Here is a 21,400-nt window from a genome sequence, read left to right as displayed (position 1 = left end):
AATGTGTCCCCAACTCTGCGTCTGAAACTCTATGATCAGGAATAACAATTAGTGATCAGAACTTACATCCCCAATATTTGGGTGTCCTTATTGCCCGCCCCGACTCCCAGAAGCTACGTGTCAGCTGCTCTAGAAACATGTGCAGTTTCCTGTTACAAGGCTGGGAGTGAGAGATCAGTAGTTACTGCCTAGCTAAGAACTGAAATTAAATAAAATTAACCACAATTTACCATTTAAGCCTTCTCCCTGGAAGCCTTCAATTGTCTCCAGAGTTCCAAACGAGTTGTATCAGAAGATTCCACCAGTGTAATTATTATCTGAGTGGGGACACAGATTTCTAGTATTTCCTGCTCTGACATTTCCAAGAATACTCCTAAAACGACCTTTTGAAAACTCAGGGTGCTTGCTGGGATAATGTCGCCAAGGATGCAGTACAGACCTAAATTGGCAACCAACAAATGGTGTGTTTCTCCTATTGTCAATATTTATAAGCTCAGGGAACAAGGGGTAGAAATGGAAGTAGCTCCTCTCACTATCATTCCTAGTGATCCACAGTGAAATGTTTGCTTCCTGTTCACACAGCTTTGGGCTCTTATATTCCAGATGTCTAGAATTCTTAGTTCTAAACTGATAGTCATTTCTACCAGGATACTCAGGTGGTTTCCCTGACTGAAGGTTAAGCTTTCCCCTGGCCGTTACGTGAATCAACAGGCAAAGAAGGGAGTTATGCATAGATATGCATAATTTATCCTATCAAGAGGACATTCGATGACATCTTTACAATGGGGTTAAGAAAGAATATGTATAGAATGCAGAGTGAGGTCCACTGAATACTCCCATGTCCCTTGATTAAAGTCAAAGAAAATTAATGTAAAAAAATATCAATAGGGAGGGCTGCTAATGACCCAGTTTTCAGGTACAAAGATTTGAGTCACCTCACTGGCAATGAAGTAAAAATAGCCAAGGAGCTTACTGAAGGCAAAAGGAATGTGCAGTGGACAGTGGAAGAAGGTAATTATAAAAACTAACTATGATCAAGGGATAAATTGCAGAAATGAGATCTGTAACAGTTATGTTTATTTGTTGTTTTCATACCAATATGTTTGTGTATATATCATAGAATTTTTATTCTCTCATTTCTCTACCATTTAACATAATGTATGCTGATAGTGAGTAGAGAGAAAAACAACAAAGAACACGTGTGTGTGTGTGTGTCCATGTGTCCATGTCCCCACACTGGCCAATTCAGACACTAATTGGAGTTAGTGCAGGCCCCACAAAGTGGAGTTCAATCCTACAAAACTGGCCCTCACTTCAGATGCCAATTGGAAGTAGCAGGTCCCCAAGCCAACCACAACTTCTGTTTGACTTGCTACAGGTTGGAGGTTCCCACAACCTCCTTCTCACTACTGTCGGCTTATTATGGAGTATTTCTTAATGCATACAACTGAACAGCCAGATGAAGAGATTCACAGGGCATGGTTCAGAAGATTAGCAAACATAGGAGTTTCGAACCCCTTGGAATTGAAGTGTGCCTACTCCCCAGCCTGTGGATGTGTTCTTATTCACCAACCCAAAAGCTCTTTGAACCCTGTACCTTAGGAATTTTTATGGGGGCTTCACTATGTAGGCAAGATTGATAATTAACTCATTATCCAGCCCCTTTCTCCTTCCTGGAGAAAGTAGGAGGTAGACCTGAAAGTTATAGGGTTCTAATTATGGCTTCATTTTTCTGTTGGCCAGCCTCCACCCAGGAGTCCATTGACTCATCTCATTAGAACAAAAGTTGCTCTCATCACCAGGAAATGCCAAGGAATTAGGAATTCTGTGTAGGAAGTAAGGTCAAAAACAAAACACGCACCCAGCACAAAGGTTTTAGGTCTGCAGCAAGAACTGAGGGCAGAGACAAAAATTCCTATTTTTTTTTTATTATGTTGCAAGTAATTAACCTCACATCTTACTATTTAACCTACAGGATCTCAAAAATATAAATATAACTCAGTTAGAAAATAAATATATTACCCAAATATGGATAAACAGGTTTTGTATCTTCCTTTGGGGAAAGAGTGAGCTTGTTTGTACCCTAGGTTGTACAAACGCTATTTGTATACTGACCAATGAAAACATGATTTTGCCACTGTATTTATTTGGAAATTAAATAAAGTTTTTAAAGATGATGATAAAGATATGAATGCAAAGCTAAAAAGAGGTAGACTATGGTGGATTCATCTTGTGTCCATTTAGCTAATATGGAGCATGTTTCTTGTAATTCCTTACCCTGAATAGTTCTATGTCAGTATAGGCAACTGGAGACATTTCACATGAGATTTGGAAACTGGAAATGAAGGAGCAGTCATATTCCTCTTAGGCTTCAAAAATCAGTGTAGGGCGTCTGGTTTTGCCAGGTAGGTACTTTGCTGATTATCTGCTGGCTCACCTGGTTGGCATAGAATAGCAGCAAGCCTTGCTGTTCCCCCAGCTGTCAACCATTCCCTCCTTCAGCTACCCTGACTCACGGGCCATGTGTGTTTAACATCATGAGGAAGGGAGCAAGCTTCTACCATAGGTCACCCATATCACTGAAGACAGTGACAGCTTATGTCGATTCCAGTCTATCTTCATGGGTTCTGGTTTATTCTCACAAATTTCAGTTTCTTGTTGCTCTGCCCTACTTTATGTCCATGTTTCTTTTTTAACTTTCTGCCATTCTGATTTCAGACTCCTGTAGTAGACACAGAAGCAATAACCTTAAAAATACTGTTCAACCAACTTCCGTAATTGTATAAGGTCAAATCCCTACAATAAATCCTTTTTTATGTATCATTCTTGTTGGTTCTGCCTCTCCTATCAAGTCGTCATTGACATATTGACATGGCAGTCAAGGCACTGAGGCTAGAACACACCCACTGGACTTCTCACCTCCAACTGGACATCAGTGAGCTCAAAAAGTTCCTGGGCAGGAAGGGACTAGGTGCTTTGGATAAGACTTCCCATTAAATCCAAAAAGTGAGCATTACAGCCTTGGCTCCAATATTGAAAGAAGTGTATGATAAGTTCCCAAACCAGAAGGAAAGATAATCCAGTTACATTTAGAATTAATTTACCATGATGTTTACAGTCAAAACCTAAGAAAGGTGAGAGGAATGTGTCCACCAATCCATGTGTTAACCAAAATGGCAGGAGTCCATCCTGGGTCAGATGACTCTCAGGGAACTATAGCTAATTGTTATGGTCCATGGAAGCAAGTTTCAGGTGGGAGGACCCTGAAGATAAAGCCCAAAGACAAACAATATTATCTGCGAATAACCTCAAACCCCATGCTAGGCTCACAACCTCTGAGCCAGTGACAGTACTGAAGTTTTCTGGCAGCAGAAGAACATATTGAGGATAATACAGGCTGGCCAAATCTATGAAAGGCTACAGAAGCACTGATTCAGGGAGAATTCTGGAATGGAGTCGTGATCACCGTTTCTAGAGTTTGTACCCCATAATTATCTGCCAGAGGAGTCATTTGCATCCAGTGGCTGTGAATGCTGGAAGGAGAGCCAAGAACACTCTAAACGTCTGCGATTTGGGATTACACCAAGGGGGCTAAGGGTGATTTACTGAAGCCAGACTCCTGGAAACCAGGGCAGGTTTTCTGGGCTGATCTATGCTGGTACCATGTAGTCTGGCTGAATAGGTTCAAGGTTCAGGACAGGGTTAGCTGGTATAGAGGACACTTTGGCACATTTAAGAGCAAATTTTCATGGCTAAAGTTCAAGAATAGATATCTAGAGCTAGAGGGAATAAACAGACAATAACCAATAGTAAATGCTAATATTATCTTAGATCTGCACAAATATTTTCTATTTTAAAAGGCGCTTCAAATATTTATTGAGCCCTAATGCTGCAGGCATAGTTCTATACACTAGAGTGTTGTTGTGATGAAAAAAAATAAAGATTCTGTCTTCATAAAACTCACTCTCTTGTTGTGAAAGGCAGAAAATAAACATATAAGCAGATAATTGGTGTTATGGACAAGGAAATGCAGGACAGGGGTAGAGGGTAGTGATGGGAGTTCTATTTTATAGAATAGGCTCAGGTAAGATCTCTCTCAGAAAGTAGCATTTGTGCTGAGTCCTGAAAGAATGGAGGATGTAAACCACACAAATATCTGTGGGAGAAGAGGGAAAGGTTTGTATAAGATACAAGTGACAAAGTTGGGATTTGAATCCACAGTACCTGATTTATCAACTTTCATTTTTCCTTCTTCCTTTGGCAACACTCTTATTCTCCATGAATGCTGACTTCAATCCCTGGCAGATTTTTCTTTAAGAATTTTGAGTACATTAAATTAGTATTTGACGATCTTGACCAACCTATGCATTGTGTTTATACTTGCTCCCAACTTCCTCCCCTCTGCCTCCCAAGATAACTAAAGTTCATTTTAATGGGGACAAGGGTGTCTGATGCAATGGATCTCAACACAAGTCCACTAGAGATAAACCAGTATATGAAAGGCTATGAGGCATTCTGTAGCATGGCCTTTCTGACATTAAATTGCCTCTGGAACCCTTTTATCTGTGGCGTCCATCGCCATCATATGGCATGAATGTTATAAGAAATACACTTTTGAAAACATGAACATAAAGGATGGGAGCCTCTTCTGAGCTGAGTGACCTTGGGCAAATATCTTTTCCAACTCCAGACTTTCCAGGTTTCCAGATGATGGAATCTTGGACACTGCAAGGATCTCACAGTTGCCTGATGTTTGAACCTCCTTCCTTAAATGGCTTTTTGATTGCTGTTGTATGTAAAAGGGTGCAGCAAAAGTTCATTTCCTTTCTCAATTTTGTCAGAAACTACCTGCATAGAAAGCACATGCAGAAACTCATTCCATGGGGAAGGGAGAAAGATGTTAGTGAGGGGAAAGATGCTCATCTGCTTCTATTATTCTGCTCTCTCAAATCACTAGCTTTCCTGGAACCGAGCAGAGGTCTGAATGTCGTTTCTTTCTTCTAAGCATTTTTTTTTTTTTTTTTTGGAAACTCTTAATTGAAACATAGCCTTTTTAAAAAGTGCACAAATAAGCATAAATATTGGTGTTGGTGAAATTTTAAATCCTGCTTTAAGAAAAATAAAAACCATCACTAACATCTCAAAGTTCCTATCGAAGTCTCACCTATACCTACCCCAAAATTTACTAGTCACTCTAATTTAAATACCGTATTTTAGCTTTATACAAATTGAACTGTAAATTTTCTGCCTGGCTTCTTTTGTTCAACATTATTCCTTGTGACTCATCTATATTGTTACATGTAGCAGTAGTTTATTCATTCTCTTTCTCATTGCTGTGTAATATTCTGTTGTATGGATTTCCTACCAGTTCTCAAACCAACCTGCTATGTTTAACAGAGTGGTGTCTGACATGGGTTTAACTGCAAAGAAGTCAAACTCTAATGACCTAATTTATTTGAGGAAATATGAGAAAAATGTGGGAGAAGGAGATAATGTTAGAAATTCAGTCTGGATTATTCTTAACACAAAATTATAATGATTTTTTATTGACATGAGGGACATATTATTTCAGTAGAGTATTTCACTTTCTACTGAGTATGGACCATTTGACACACTAGATTGAAAATGAATTTCAATTCACACTGATCAAACCTATAATTCCTTGGGTACTTCTGTTGGCCCCCCACATTAAGTAGTTGAGATACTGAGTTTTCCTGTAAGGAACTGAAACAAGAAACCACTGAATCAAGAGAGTTACTGGTAAGGAAAGCTGAGGTCAAAACTGTGGATCCCAGCATCTGGAGTGGATACACCTGAGAAACCATTCTTACAGATGGAGATACGTCATCTATTGCTCTATGCATGTTCTTTGTATCAAATAAATCTTCCTCCTCTCACTGTGGTGGTCTTCATGCCTGACATTTCACATTCTGGTTATGAAGACTATGCAGCTCTCTAAGCCTACATTTCCAAATCTGTAAAATGAAGATAATACCTATTTCCAAAATACTGTTGAGAGAACTAAATAAGTCAATTTGTACACAACGACAGGTATTGTAAATGCCTATTTAAAAGTAGCCTTTCAGATCTTTAGATATCTTTTCAGCAGACATTGTCCAATTAATATTGCAAATATTAAATGGAAAAACATCAGTGAAAGAATAAACTACTGATTTTCTACTTGATGATTAATTTGTGCACAGAGTTAAGCACTGACATTCTGTATCAGACAGAAGCTAGGAAAGACATTGAGATGTCATCTCTGGCATCATCCCTGCCCTGAGAGACCTGCCCAGAGCCCCTTTCACTCTGAGTTATGGAGTACTTGGTCTGGCAGCTCTATGGTTCATGGAGCAGGGTTAGGGTCACCACAGTCCTGGATCCTTTATGAAATGTCAAATACTGAAGGCTGTAAGGAACTGTACAGGACATGTGACCCAACATCCTCCTGGGGGGTTTGTCTATGGCATTCTTGACAGGGGTCTTTCACCTTCTGTTCGGATGCCATTGGTGACAGAAAGTGCTGTGCCTTACAAGGCAGCCTGCCCTGCTGCTGGGCTCCTCTGATTGTCACCTGCTTCCTGCTCACAGTAAACTGAAATGGTGTCTTCCTGTAAGTTCCATCCATTTGTCTTCCTTGTGACTTCTGGAGGCCATACAAACTGTCTGCACCCTCTTACATGTGACAGCCCTTCAGAAAGATTTTCTCTCTGTTTGGAGATACATCGTTCACCAAAACGGTGCTTCACAAGTGATCCTCAGTCAAGCCCCTGGGGAGTTATATAGTGTCTCTTGAAGAGTATCTAGAGTAGAGGAGTGTGCGTGTGTGTGTGCGTGCGTTCAATTTTATATGTATTTGAAGTGAGATGTTCGTAAATGAGTCACCAAAAACTTGTGTTTATATACATATAACTTGATAAGGAAATAGAAATAGTCCCAAATTAAAATTCATCAACATGTTGAGTCTGTACTGCTAGAGGATCTGGAAGTGGTGATAGTTTTGTAAGAAATGGGGAAAAGGTGCTTAAAAATATTGGCTACGGAGTCAGGCCGGGCATGGTGGCTCACGCCTGTAATCCCAGTACTTTGGGAGGCCGAGGTGGGCAGATCATGAGATCAGGAGATAGAGACCATACTGGCTAACACAGTGAAAATCCGTCTCTACTAAAAAAATACAACAAAATTAGCTGGGTGTGGTGGCAGGCACCTGTAGTCCCAGCTACTTGGGAGGCTGAGGCAGGAGAATGGCATGAACCCGGGAGACAGGGCTTGCAGTGAGCCAAGATCGTGCCACTACACTCCAGCCTGGGTGACAGAGTGAGACTCTGTCTCAAAAAAAAAAAAAAAGAAAAAGAAAAAGAAAAAACAATTGGCTACCAAGTCAAACTGCTTCAGTGAAAACTTTGATTTTTCTCTACCCTTTAATAGCTCTGTCACTATGAGCAAAGTTCTTCTCTCTCTGAGCTTCCATTTCCTTATATATAAATTGGTCTTTTTTGAGAGAATTACATAAAATTATTGGGAACATTTTAGCTCAGTTCAATGCATAGTAAACAATCAATAAAAGTACACATTTTATAACAGTTATTATTTAAGGATTACCCACATTCTTGAGCATCTATGACCTCATGTTAGCACAATAATCTGAACTCTGTTCATTTCCCCAAAGTCCATCACTTATCCAAGGCCACCTAAGTGGCAGGAGTCAAGGTGAGAAATCAAGTTTAAAGCACTTGACTTTAAAATTTGTGCTTTTGTTGCTAAGCCCATGCTGCCTGTATGTTACAGGCCTGATGAAATAAGCAATTCTTTGGCAAAAATTGAAACCCATTCTTCCAAACAGTCCCCATAGGTGATAATACATATATTACAGGATTTCAGAGCTGGTGAGAACATGTTTTTTTCTTTTTAAAATTTTCAGTGGTAGCAAATTGTGTCCTTTGTTGCTAAAAAATACAATTCACCCTCATCAGAAGCCATTCAGTCAACTCTGATTAATAAACCGGGTGATGAAGCAGAGGGATAATTTTATGTCACATATGGCAACATGCCTATGAAGTTGAGCCTAATTTCCTTATGTGACACATAAATGGGCTCCAAAAGCTGTCCCCAAAGAGGAGTTTCTTCGCTAGATTAAGCCTGCACTTTAGGCTAAAAAAGAAAATATTTTCAGAAAAGGCAGCATTCATTTGAAGTCGTAAGTTCCTGTTTATTTGCTAACAACGTGTCAACCTCATTAATTTGCCCGAACACATCAATTTTATACAAGGGGTCTTAAAGACATTATGCTAAATCTTGAAGATACAAAACAAGGTCTCTTCCCACAAGGAATTTAAAATGTAGCCAGGGAAAAAGAAAGGAGAGTAACAGGGTCATAGGGATAGATTTATGCATAGGGCACTGAGATTACTAAGGAGGAGTTTAGGCTCAGGGAGGATGTTGCTGGCCTTGTTGGAAAGGGTGACAACTTACTGGCTTTGAATGGATATCTAGGAGTTAGCCAGCAAGAGAGTGAAGAGAGAGGAATTCTAAACGGATAAAGCAGAATTAACAGAAGTCCAGGGATGAAACAGAATGGAGACTTGAGCAGCTACAATATTATAGCTATAAAAAGGGGACTGTTTCTGGGGCTATATTGAAAAACATTTACAGAACCAAGTGGGAGTAGTATCAACTAAAGGTTGTACTCGAAGTGTTTAGAAGTTTAGCTTTAACTTGGAAAAATAAGCAAGACTGTGAAAGTCCAATTTTATAGGTCAGAAAAATTATTCTAACAGCAGCGTGGAGAGACCAGAGTGAGGCAGTACCAGGGAGAGGCTGTGGCAAAAATAAAATTGAGAGGTCATGAGGACCTGGAGGAAAGTGATGATAATAAGGATAAAAAAAAAGAGGCGTGGATTTTAGGTAGGATTGATAAGAGGATGAACTAAGAGAACTTGGGAACAAACTGGAAGTGGCAAGTCAAGGAAAGGAGAGAGATACACAAAAGGCATTTTTTATAAAAATTAAAAGAAAAATTTGGCTCACGGGCCCTTCTATGTTTTGCAAAGGCTTAACATTATTGGGGGGATATCCATGTACTAATTTCTGGAAGAGTCTATAGAACACACAACACACACACACACAAATAAATAAATAAAATAAATAAATAAATAAATAAACTCTGCAGACTGAATACATTTCATTATTTTTAGTCAATCTCAGGGCCATTACATAGAATGTAAGTGATGCATGAGGCCAGAAATAATTTTAGACCTCTGTGTTTGGCATTTATTTAAGGTTATTATCAAGAGATAATAGACTATGTGCTCCTTATAATAGAGCTGTAGAGTTTTTAGAAATTAAAGTAGCAAGTAGTGAAATGCCTTGTGCATGGCAATGATATTTAGCTTCTTTTACTTTCTTTCTGAGATACCAGGTCCAAGGTGATTTTAAAAAGAGTCCTTGGAGACTGCTGTGAGTTCTCCATTGATTTCATATGCACAGAAGGCTTCAGGTGTGCTCTCAATAGCGCCTATTGTTAACCAGTTTTAAAGGGGGAGGCTTTACTGGGAAAAAAATTAGTCACTGTTTTTCTCTCAGGCTGAGAGAAAAACAGCAACCCACCAAAGACCTATGTTTTGTCACTTTTACAACCACCTTATTGCAGGCAGAAGAAGTATCTTAGACAAAGACACCCCTTTTTTTTTGTTTTTTAAATTTCTTTTGGAAGGTTTGTTCTACTTCCTTAAACCCCCTTGGCCAAAAAAAAAAGAAAGAAAAATTAACTCCTTCCTCATGAAAGATAACTTACAGAGAGAAGAGCCCAGAAGAATACAGGGAGGGTTAGGCCATGATCTGGGAGCAGCAGGTTTGGTTGAGCAGGAGGTGAGGTCACTAGGACACCAGGAATGCAGAGACAAGGAAGGGCACCGCAGAAGTGCCGTGCCTCTCCTAAGTTCAAGGTCTGGCCTACAGAAGGGCCTTGGTACCAAGCACCCTGAGAGAACATCTATTCAAGTAGTTCTTCTCTCTAAACAAGCTACACGGCCTATTGGCTTCTGCAAAGTTATATTTGGCCCCTTCACTGCTTCAGGAAATTTGCTATGAAATTTCAAGATGATGAATGGAAAATGGACACATTCCTTGCCCAAACAAACGCATCACTTGGTGATGATTTCTGAGTTCTGTCATAATGCAAACCCACTACATGAACAGGGCTATGTATCACAAAATTAGTACAAGTAGGAGCAAGGAGGAGAGAATTGCCATCAGCCTCCTGGAAGAGAAAATTTGAACAGCACCTTCATGAGTTACACATGCAGAAGTTACTTGGGGCAGAGTGTTTCACCCAAGTGGACACTGTGCTGAGAGGGCTGTATATAGCATTATTATAAAAAGCATTATGTATTATATATTATTATAAAAGGCATTATATATTATATACATAATATATGTAATAAAATATATATTATAGATATTATAAAAGGCATATATATTACATGCCTACATTATTATTTGGCTTCATAATCAAGTGGCCTCCCCATGTGTCACAACTGAGTAGGTAACACCAAGACCTCCAGCACTTCCTAAAATATCTGTCCATCTGCTTAAAGGACATCATTGAATCTAGCCTTAGAGAATTAAATGGACACTTACTGATTCATACCAGTCTGAAATCTGCCAACGAATGAGATGATCAAAGGGGGTGAGAAGGGAGAAGTATTTTGGGAACCCAGAGCACTTATATTTAGAGCAGACATGGATTGAGGAGCAAATCTGCCAAGTGACAAACTGGAAGTAATTTACAGCACTCTAGGTTAAATCGCAGCACATCTTAATCTCTTTTTTAGACCTTCTATTTCCTCTTTTCCTCACTTCTCAGTGTGACACCAGCATGCCTAGATTTGGTCTAAAACTCACTCTGCTTCAGGCTCTCCTGAAGATTACAGGAGGGTAAAACTGTACCATTATGTGGAGATAGACTGAAAGAGGTCCATAAGGAATAATAAAGAAAAGAGTCACATTTGATCTCAGGACATAAGTTTTTCTTTATTGCAAGGAATCTGGCAATTCTAAAACAAAAACCAGATCTATAGACATGTAGGGGTTTCCATTATATGAAATCTTTTGAGAGACACAGATCATCCAAGTCCATCTGTTGTAAAGAGTGGAGAATGTTTGTGTGCTGTGACGGCCATGCATGAGGGTGCCACAGTGTGGGGGTGTGGGTTTTAGTTCCTCCATGATGTGGGACAGGGCTGAGATGATAGGTTCTCGGCCATTCCAAGAAGGAATATATCGTGATTGCCCTGCTGGCTCCCAAGTCTGTTGTGTAAGAGTCTGCTGTGCGCCTTCCTCCTGGTACTCTGAGACCACAAGATAGATATGACATATATTTCTGGAGTAACTTTAATATAAAGTATTGGAGGAAAACTAATCTAAATGATCTTTCTTAAAACTGCTAGTATTTATTGAGCATATTCTAACTGCTTGGCACTATTCAGTGTTCTATGTGAACTAATTTATTTTTTCACTTCAACATTAAGATAGGAATTTTTCTGTAATCCTTGTTTTTAAAATTAGAAAACTGATGTACAGAGAAGCTAAGTAATTGGACCAAAGTTGTGCAGTAGTAAGTAGTGAAGTCAAATTGTGGACTCAGTCTATTGATATAAATATGTCGGGCCTTAAAATGCAAAATTCACACACACACAAAATAAGATTTCATGTGATAAGTCAAGAAAATGGCAAACTTTCTATGTGGGTCTCAGGGTAAGGTCCTTACTCTTCTTTACTTCAGAATATTTTTTACACAAGAGTTAAAAACTTACTAATCTGTGTATGCCAAGTCACATATCCAGCACCAGAAAGAGGTGGAGATAAATGTTAGATATAATCCCTACTCTTAAAGAAATTGGGGAAGAAAATGAACATACAGGCAAAAGAGCAAACAACACATGAGTGATTTTGAGACAGCTAGCACCAGGTCTTGTTAATGTTCACAGGAAGATGGGGACTGTGTAGCCTTGATTAGTCACGGCTTGTTTCTAGGAGCAGTTAGAGTTAAAGCAAATCCTTTAAAAAAATGCAGAATTTTTTTTTTTTTTTTGAGACACAGTGTCATTCTGTCACCCAGGCTAGAGTGCAGTGGCCCGATATCAGCTCACTGCAATCTTTGCCTCCCAGGTTCAAGCAATTCTCCTGCCTCGGTCTCCCAAGTAGCTGGGATTATAGGCACGCACCATCACGCCTGAATACATCTTGTATTTTTAGTAGAGACGGGGTTTCGCCATGTTGGCAAGCCTGGTCTTGAACTCCTGATCCACATGCTTCGGTCTCCCAAAGTGCCAACACATGCCTGGCCCAGGAAATGCAGATTTACATGGGGAAGGAAAAAGCCCAAGGAAAGTGCAAGTTTAAACCTGGGGATACAAGTAGGATTACGACTGGAAACAAGGGGGAAACAAGCCATGAGAGGCAGGAAGGATCGATGTTACTCATTTGGAGAAAAACTTTGTTAGATATGGTGAAAAGCTCTTACTGAAGTCCTTGGACATCATCCAGCTCCTCCCTTTATGAACATTTATTGAATGCTTTCGTATTCAGGCACTGACATCGCAGTCTAGACTTGATCTAAAGAGCGAGGTGATTGGTAAGGCCCTGTGTATAGGGCTAGAAAGTGTCATGGTGACAGTGGTGTTGAGAAAGGTTGGACAGAATGGAAAAAATAAGTGGGTAATGGGTGATCAGAACTGTCAATAGGTTGTTTTGCAATAATCCTGTTTGGAGATAATGAGAGCCTAGACTAGGAAGAAAGAAAAGGCCAGGGGCAAAGAGGGAACATTTGAAAGATGTCGTTAAAAAAAATAATTAATATGACTTACTAATAGATTGGATCCAAGGGACAAATTAGAATATAGTAGAACAGCCTGAAAATCTGGAAAATGGCAGTATCCATAGTTATAAGGGATAGGCCAGAAAGAAGCACTGGTTTGTTTGTTTGTTTATTTATTTATTAATTATACTTTATGTTCTAGGGTACATGTGCACAACGTGCAAGTTTGTTACATATGTATACATGTGCCATGTTGGTGTGCTGCACCCGTTAACTTGTCATTTACATTAGGTATATCTCCTAATGCTATCCCTCCCTCCTCCCCTTACCCCACAATAGGCCCCAGTGTGAGAAGCACTGGTTTAAATGAATGTTTTAGTGTTTTCCAGTTGAGTTTTAGCTGCAGTGTGGCAGAAGATCTAGATAAAACTCTCCTTTATAGACTCTACTTAAAAGTAGACCATGAGGAAGCTGGTACATCTAGAAACTTTGATCTTGATAACATCAGCAACAACGAAATAAGATCAGTGAGCTCTTAGAGGCTGTGAGGACTTCCAGTTAAAAACAGCAGGTTGGCCATGCAAATGGGATTCAGTTACCATCAAAAATAAATAAGCGAAGAAAGAAACAATGGTAAAGCAACTATGAAAGGACTGATATGGTTAGGATGTTTGTCCCCTCCAAATCTCATGTTGCAATGTAATCCCTGGTGTTGGGGATGGGGCCTGATGGGAGGTTTGGGTCATGAGTGTGGATCCCTAATGAATGACTTGGTGTCCTCCTTGTGGTAATGAGTGAGTTATCACTCTGCTCTGAGTTCACGTGGGATCTGGTTATGTAAAAGGGTGTGGCACCTCCCACTCCCTTGCTCACTCTTGCCATGCCATGTGCTGGCGCCTACCTTGTCTTCTGTCATAAGCGGAAGCTTCCTGAGACTCTCATCAGAAGCCAAATAGATGTTGTTGTTATGCTTGTATAACCATGAGCCAATTAAACTTCTTTTACTTATAAATTACCCAGTCTTAGGGATTTCTTCAAAGCAAAAACGGACTGACACAAGCACTTAAACACAATAGCAAAGAGAACAGAAATGGGAACAACAATAATGAAATGCTGAGGCTTCAAAATAGTTGACGTTAACTGTCCTAGCAGACAGGAGAATGTTAAATCCTATTCTGGAGAAAGCCAAGCAACACTCTCATTTATACCCCCAAATCCCCAAAGGCTCTGGAATTGGAAGAACCAGGTACCCAGGAAAGGTGGTGTTTGGGAGGGTGAGTTAAAATATTGGGTTAAAAGCAGGAGGATTCATAGGAAGTCTTTTTTTATGAAGCAGTTACACCCCCAGCTCCTCCTCCCACTTCATGCAACTTCTTTTCCACAGCAGAAGCCTAAAAGGTTTTTCCCTGGAGAGAATAAAACAGAATGTCTGTCTCTGGACCAGTAGATAAGGGCAGGGATTACAAAGGCACTGTAAACAGGGAAGATCGATGAAGCACAAGATTTCCAACTGAATGCAAATTCTGAGGAAAAATAATATCCGTCTGAAATTCCAAACCAGATAAACTCTCAGTGAAGTGCGAGGGCAGGAGAAATACATTTTCATGCATGCAAATATATTATATGTCTAAAATATATCACCCATTACATTTTTCATCAAGCAGCTCCTGAAGAATGTGCTCAAATGAAATGAGGGAGAAAATAGGGAAAAAAGAAACAGAGTAAGAAGTGAGAGGCATCTTCAGGGTAGAAATCACAGGGAGATTCCTACGAAGCAGTTGGGCCACATGCTTAGAAATCAACAAATCCAGAATGGAGCAGGTCAGAAAATTCTCAGCAAGTGCTCTTCAAGAAGATGAGAAAAAATTTACACTACTGGAAGAGAGTATGGGATAACTGAGAGACAAATAATAGGAAATTTAACAACCGAAAATTTTGCCAGAAAAAAAGTATCAAGATTATAATACCTAGCTCAGCTTACGGATGGTGTTTACATAATAGTAGTAGTATAAAATTATATTTGATCTAAATTTAATTATATTAGGAAGACAAAGGAATAAGAAACAGACATTTTATGAGAGGCTGAGTGTGAAAAGTACTTAAATCATCATCTTCTATAATTGGAAAACAAAGAGTAATTACAAAAACTGAAAACAAACAAGCTCTAATTCAGAATACTATTTGGAGAGACGGGAGTAAATACCAAACAAGTATCTAAAAGAGCTGACTGTGGGTATCATAGTGTGGCAAGCAGAATAATACTCCTTCCCCAAAAGATATCCAAGATCTAATTCCTGGGGACTCTGAATGTTACCTTACATGGTGAAAGAACTGTGCAGATGGAACTTTGCAGATGTGACTAAGATTAAAGAACTTGAAAAAGGGAGATTATTGGGGTGTGATGGGGGGCAATGTCATCACTTGAATCCTTAAAAGTAGAAGAGAAAGGCAGAAGATGAAGTTGAGAAATGTCCCCAAGAGAAAGATCCACTGTCCTATGCTAACTCAGATGTAGGGACTATGTACAAAATCTAGAGCTCAGGACAGGCCTGTGTTGACATCCAGCAACAGTCCTACAACCATAGGAAACTGAATTCTGCCAACACCTGAGCGGGCAAGGAAGCAGATTCTCCTCTAGAGCCTCCAGAGGGGAACAGATCGCAGTGGATAGATTACCAAAAGGAAAAAAAAAAAAAAATCAGTGAATACCATATTCTTGGTATAGAGTCCTCCAGAGGGCTCTCCTCTAGAGCCCTAGTGATGCCTAGTGATGCTCACTGAGACCCAGGTTGGACTTCTGACCCACAGAACTATAAGATAATAAATCTGTGTTGTAAGCCACTAAGTTCGTGGTAATTTGTTACATAAACATTGGAAAACTAATACACATGAGAAATGGGAAATCATGGCAGGAGAGGAGAGACTAATTTTTCATGAGAAACTTTGAAGAAATAGTTAACTATTTAAATTACATTTATGTGTACCTTAATAACAATTTTTACAAGAGTGATTGCAAAGTCAGTATGAGATATTCAGAGTTACTAAGCCCACTACCAGAAGTTTACAACTCAAATTTTTAAAAATTCGGATGAGTCGAAAAAGCAATAACAAGAAGCATGAAGGGCAATACGGGATTTGAATTACTAGAAATAGTTATAAATGAGTAGAAATCATACTCCATTGTAACTACAGATATGTGTTTCAGTTTTGTTTAAATTGTGATATTTATATGATATATATTTATATGTTTTATAAATATGTATGGTTTTGAATTTGTGTTTGCTGTTTTAAAATAAGCTCATGGAAAATCCTGTATCTCAGAAATCATACTCACAGAAGTGCCTAGGAGGAATTAAACGAGATCTTGAATTCTGTCTTTACTAAGGCCAACATATATAAAAGAAATGACATAAAATAAAACAAAGACAAGAAATACTATGGTATTCACTGATTTTTTTTTTTTCCTTTTGGTGATCTGTCCACTCTCTTAAAATGAACTATGTATCTTTTCTTTTACTTGCTTTTTCTTGAGACAGGATCTCACTCTGTCACCCAGGCTGAAGTGCATTGGTGTGATCTTGGCTCACTGCAGCCTCAGCCTCCTGGGCTCAAGCAACCTTCTCACCTCAGCTCCCCTGGTAGCTGGGACTTCAGGCTCCGGGCTCCTGCCACTATACTCAGCTAATTTTTTGTATTTTTTGTTGAGATGGGGTTTCGCCATGTCACCCAGGCTGGTTTTGAACTCCTGGTTTGAAGTGATCCTCCCACCTCAACCTCCCAAAGTGCTAGGATAGCAGATGTAAGCCACCATGGCTGGACTCTCTTTTCTAAATGGAAAAGAGAAAGAGAGAGAGAAAGAGAGAGAGAGAGAGAGAGAAGCGAAGGGAGTAAAAAAGGGAAATGAAAACATAAAGTAGAATGAAGAAAGGTCAAGAGGATATCCTGATATCCTGGGAGACCCCCATAGTTTGAAACTGGAGTGTACAAGAAATAGAGCCAGAGAAGTGGGCAGAGAAGAGACGGTGGAGGCAGGGGCTGGTGTAGTGGATTCCATATGAAGGAAGGTCAGTTCTTTATTCTTGACACTGACAATGAGCTACGTGCTTTGCTAGGGTCTGAAGATGCAGAGGAAATAAACAGATGTCAAAACAAACAGTAGAGAATATACGAAAAGAGAGAACATTTGAGAACAAAAGTTCAATGGTGCCATCTACAACCAGTCAAGCACAGCTAATTAATGACATCAGAAAGAACATTAGTGTCTTCCTTGGTTTGGTAACTTGGGAGAGAGAGATTATCAGGGACACTGAATCCTTCAGTCCAACTGTTCATCCAACTGTGTGCTCAGCAGGTGTGTCTCAAGACGGACTCCATGGACAGATTACTCATTAGTGTCAGAAGTCGGGCGGGGGGAGCCAGAAAAGTCATGGCTGAAAACATCCTTCCTGGCTCTAAAGGAAGCTTAGAGTCAATGCAGGAGCTCAGGGGATGCAGAGGCATTCTCCTAGTCCCTGTTAACTTTGCCAAAAATGCTCATGACATCAAGCTCACAGGGCCCTTCTGTCCCTACTGAAGGGTTTTAACAATCTACAAAGTTGGTGACATCACCTACAGAGTGGTCACCTACAAAAATGAGGGCACATGGCTTAGTGATCACATGGGAGATTGAGTGAAATTTACTCCAATGAAGTACACAGGGCTTTGAAGAATTTGCTTTGCAATTTGAATCATAATCATGTTTTTAAAAGTTTTTTTTGTAATATTTCATGTAAAGGCAGATTAGTAATGAAAGGCACATGTTTCTCTTGGTTCTTTTATGTTGTCTCGTAAATGTTGGGTCTTCAGAAGTTGTATTATTTTTGTCTTTGCTCTGGAGGCCTGCTGTTTCCTTAATTGATGTGGTAGCATTTGACTGGCTTTATTCCCATCGTCACATAATCATTATTTTCCATATCTCAGTTGTTGCTCCATTTCATTAACTTTATTCAGAAAATTGCTCCCTATTTATCTATTTATAGGTTTTGAATGCATGTAGTCTTTGTCCAAAACCAGTATGATTTCCTTTATCTTTTTGCTTTTGATCTTTAATTTTTCTTTGTTCAGAATCAATCATTTTTCCCCTCGATACTTCCTTTGATATTCCTTTTTCTACTGCTGCCACAGTAATTGGAATTTTCTTGAATTTGTACTTTATTTAAAATATTTTGCTTGTGGGTGGTCAATGTGGGAGCCAGCCTTTCACAAGTCTGAAGCTCCTAATCTAATGCCCCAGGCTTTTGGCACCTCCAATGCCAGTTCTAGCTTCTTCCTCCACCAAAATCAATATCCTAAAAAGCTCTCTGAGCTCTTCCCTCTCACCAAGTAGCTTTTCTTCCCCTTTGTTGAGTTTTTCTGGTTTTGTGCACCTATGATTCCCCCTTAATCATCATAGAATCATCACAACGTATAATCCTGAAACTTTTACTATTACTATCTGCTAATACATGTCAGTTCATTCATTTTAACTCGTTTTTCATATTTTTATATAAACCCCTAATGCCATTATTTACTATAAATTTAAACTTCTTAGGTCTTGTATTTCTGAACTATCAACCAGTATATAAAACTGGCCTTTTTTTTAGCTCCATGTACTCATTAGTTTAATGTAATCGTTATTGTCTAGATCATTAAATCTGTTTTAGTTGATTGATTCTTTTGTATCCTTTATCCTCAGTCTTAAGCCAAGAGGAAACTGTGTTGTAGAATTCAATATATATCCATCTGTAGAATGAATGAATGAAAACCGGTGTGTTTCGGCTCGTGGGAGCACTGCCTAGTATCTCACCATCGCCTTCTGTGTTGCTTTCTGTGATGTACATTTAGATCCAGTCAAGCAAGGTAAGGCTATGAATCTCCGGTTTCTCTGATTTCAAGATTTCACTAACTGTTTATGAAACCTTTTATCTAGTTAACTCAGCTGCTTGCTATTAAGATATGTTAGCTTCTTGGCTCAGAAATAAAAGTTCCAGGGTAAGGAAATAAAGAGGCCTGGCATTCTCTGTTACTGAAGCCCTGCTTGGCTGTCCCTGGCTTAAGCTTTCTGGGGCTAAATTATCTGTAACAGATCTTGTTTTAACATTGTGAAATGTAAATTCTAAGGAATGAGGAGGCATTCGCTGGAGCTCAAGAAAGCTGTGGTTCTGGGGAATGGTAAATGGAAGAAACAAGCATACTCTCATTCTTTCTACAACTGAGGATAATTTTCCCTGAGGCTCTAAGGGCTCCAGCATTACTTATTAGCATTTATTGCATACTAGCTGTGTATTATCCCCCTACTTAAAACCACGAGATGCTGCCGGAGCTACGCTGGCCAGTGGCCTACAGTTCTTTCCTTTTTAAAACAATAAGAATTGAGCAACATTCAGTTCTTTCCAGTTTTGTGTCATCTGTGCTTTCTTGGACTGGATTCTGTCCACCATTTGCACCATAACAAATACCCTCTCTCAATTTTCTATAATTTATATTACTGGTGTTTTCCAATTAGTTCATGGAAATTCTTCCAACATTACTGATGCCATACCAATCCTCTTAGATGATACCACTGCCACTCCTCCAAGTCCCTGTCAATCATGCCAAAACACTGCATGATACCAAGCCTGCAGTGTGACAGTGCCTCTCATTCAGGGATGCCACTTTGCTGCCTGCTGTCTTCAAAGCAGATGCAGATGTCCTAGGCAAGGCCATTAGCGCTCATTGCTTTCATAGTCATTGGTGTTTGCTGCCTCCAGAGGTGTGGGCCACAACTGCTGTAATAGGGATCTGGGCACTGCTGCTCCAGCCGGAATATGAGAACCTCAATGTGACTAGGCCACGCTATGCCTTCTGGAACTCTCACTGCCTCCCAGCTCATCTGTATCCCATGCTGAGGCAGGAAAAGGGCCTCCACTCTGCTGGAGCAATGTTTTGTCACAGGGGAACTAGAACAGAGCTTCCTCAGCACACAGAGTCTTACAGAGATTTCAGTGGAATTATTCAGTGGGTTAGGGGATTAGGGGAAAAGGTGGAGACCAAAAGCTGGAAGTCACACATTCACAATTGCCCCTCCCACTTGGGCCTTCTCCAGCTGTCACTGGAACATGCTTGCGTGCTTAACTTTCTCTTCCCAGAAAGCTGTTGGGTGATTTATATAATTTGACTTCTCTTGGCCCCACCCCATGCACTGGACAGTCTTGCTTAGGTGTCCTTGAATCCTTGAGTGAACACCCACCAGGTCACCAGGTTCGTTTTGAGACTCCCTCTCTCCCCTTGATTTATTAGCAAGAAGAGACATTAGCACTTCTAGTTCTTTCCATTTTCACTTCCCGTATTTCCTGTGTTTTATATATGGCTCTGCAGGTTGGAAGGTGCTTTGACATCAATCACTTCATTCATTTTATTAAAACCCTAGGAGATACACAGCACAGGTATCAATGCAAGTGTTTTAACCCTGAAGCAACTGAGATCCAGGAAGTTGCCACTTGCCCAAGGCCATATGACAAATGAGTTGCACAATCTGAATGAGCTCTGCTATCTGTTAGTTCTTAGGACTTTACTCCATCACACTGATCCTCAAAATCTCTCAGTTACGGTTAGTGACTAAGTTTAGATAAAGATATTCTATGTTTAATTATAAGTATAATTTGTTAAGCAGTTTGAAATGTTTACAACTTTTGGCAAATGTGAAACTTATTTGTAAGCTAAGTTGAAAGTCTGGCAAGAGAGTATTTTACTGGAATTCACTCTTAGCTAATACAAATATTATGGTTTGAGCTAACACAAAGGAAAAATAAAGGAAATTGATTAATTTAAGTCCTATGCAGATTTAATCCAGAGGAACAATCCTTCTTGCAGGTATAAGAGAAGAGTTTCAATTTAGTTCACCAAGCACAGCTCAAGTCATCTCCTTTCCAGGCCCTGTGCTAAGTGCAAGGAGGGATTACAAAGATGATTACAAAGCGGACCTTAATATCAGACGTTCACAGTCTGCAGGGGAAGATAAACCTCAGACACAAATAACTATGAGACAGGTTGAATGTGATAAGAAACAGATAAAAAGCCATGGTAATCCAGGGGAGTGGGAAATACTAGCAATGCATCCATTCTTTAAAATGTAAATAGCTTTCCTCTGCTAAGGGATAGGAACAAGGATCAAATCCACTTTATAAATCAAATACACTGGAGATGTTAAATGACCCCAAGCACCCAACCCAAGATGTGCCCACACAGGCCTTTTCTTTGATGTCAGCACAGATGGAGGCTTGGTCCTCCTTCTAACATGAGTGTTCTAAAGGGATTGCATTGTATTGTTCTTAATCAGGGGCAGAATTAAGAATTTCTGGTATTGACCACTGGAAATCAAGCCACTGAGCTGCGTGGGTGGTCTGACTCAGCCGAGTCCCTTCTGTCACAATTGATGTTTTCTAGTTTCATTAGAGGGTATTAGATTTGCACCGGGCAGATTCCCATTTTCAACAGGGTGCACACAACCCACTAATGATGATTGCAAATGAGAAAGCTGTGTGCATCCATACAAATTGAGATTACACCTTCATCCTTGGAATACAG

Source organism: Colobus angolensis, unplaced genomic scaffold (genome assembly GCF_000951035.1).
Source record: "Colobus angolensis palliatus isolate OR3802 unplaced genomic scaffold, Cang.pa_1.0 Scaffold109, whole genome shotgun sequence".
Taxonomy (NCBI): Eukaryota; Metazoa; Chordata; class Mammalia; order Primates; family Cercopithecidae; genus Colobus; species Colobus angolensis.
Note: the sequence above shows the minus strand (reverse complement) of the source record.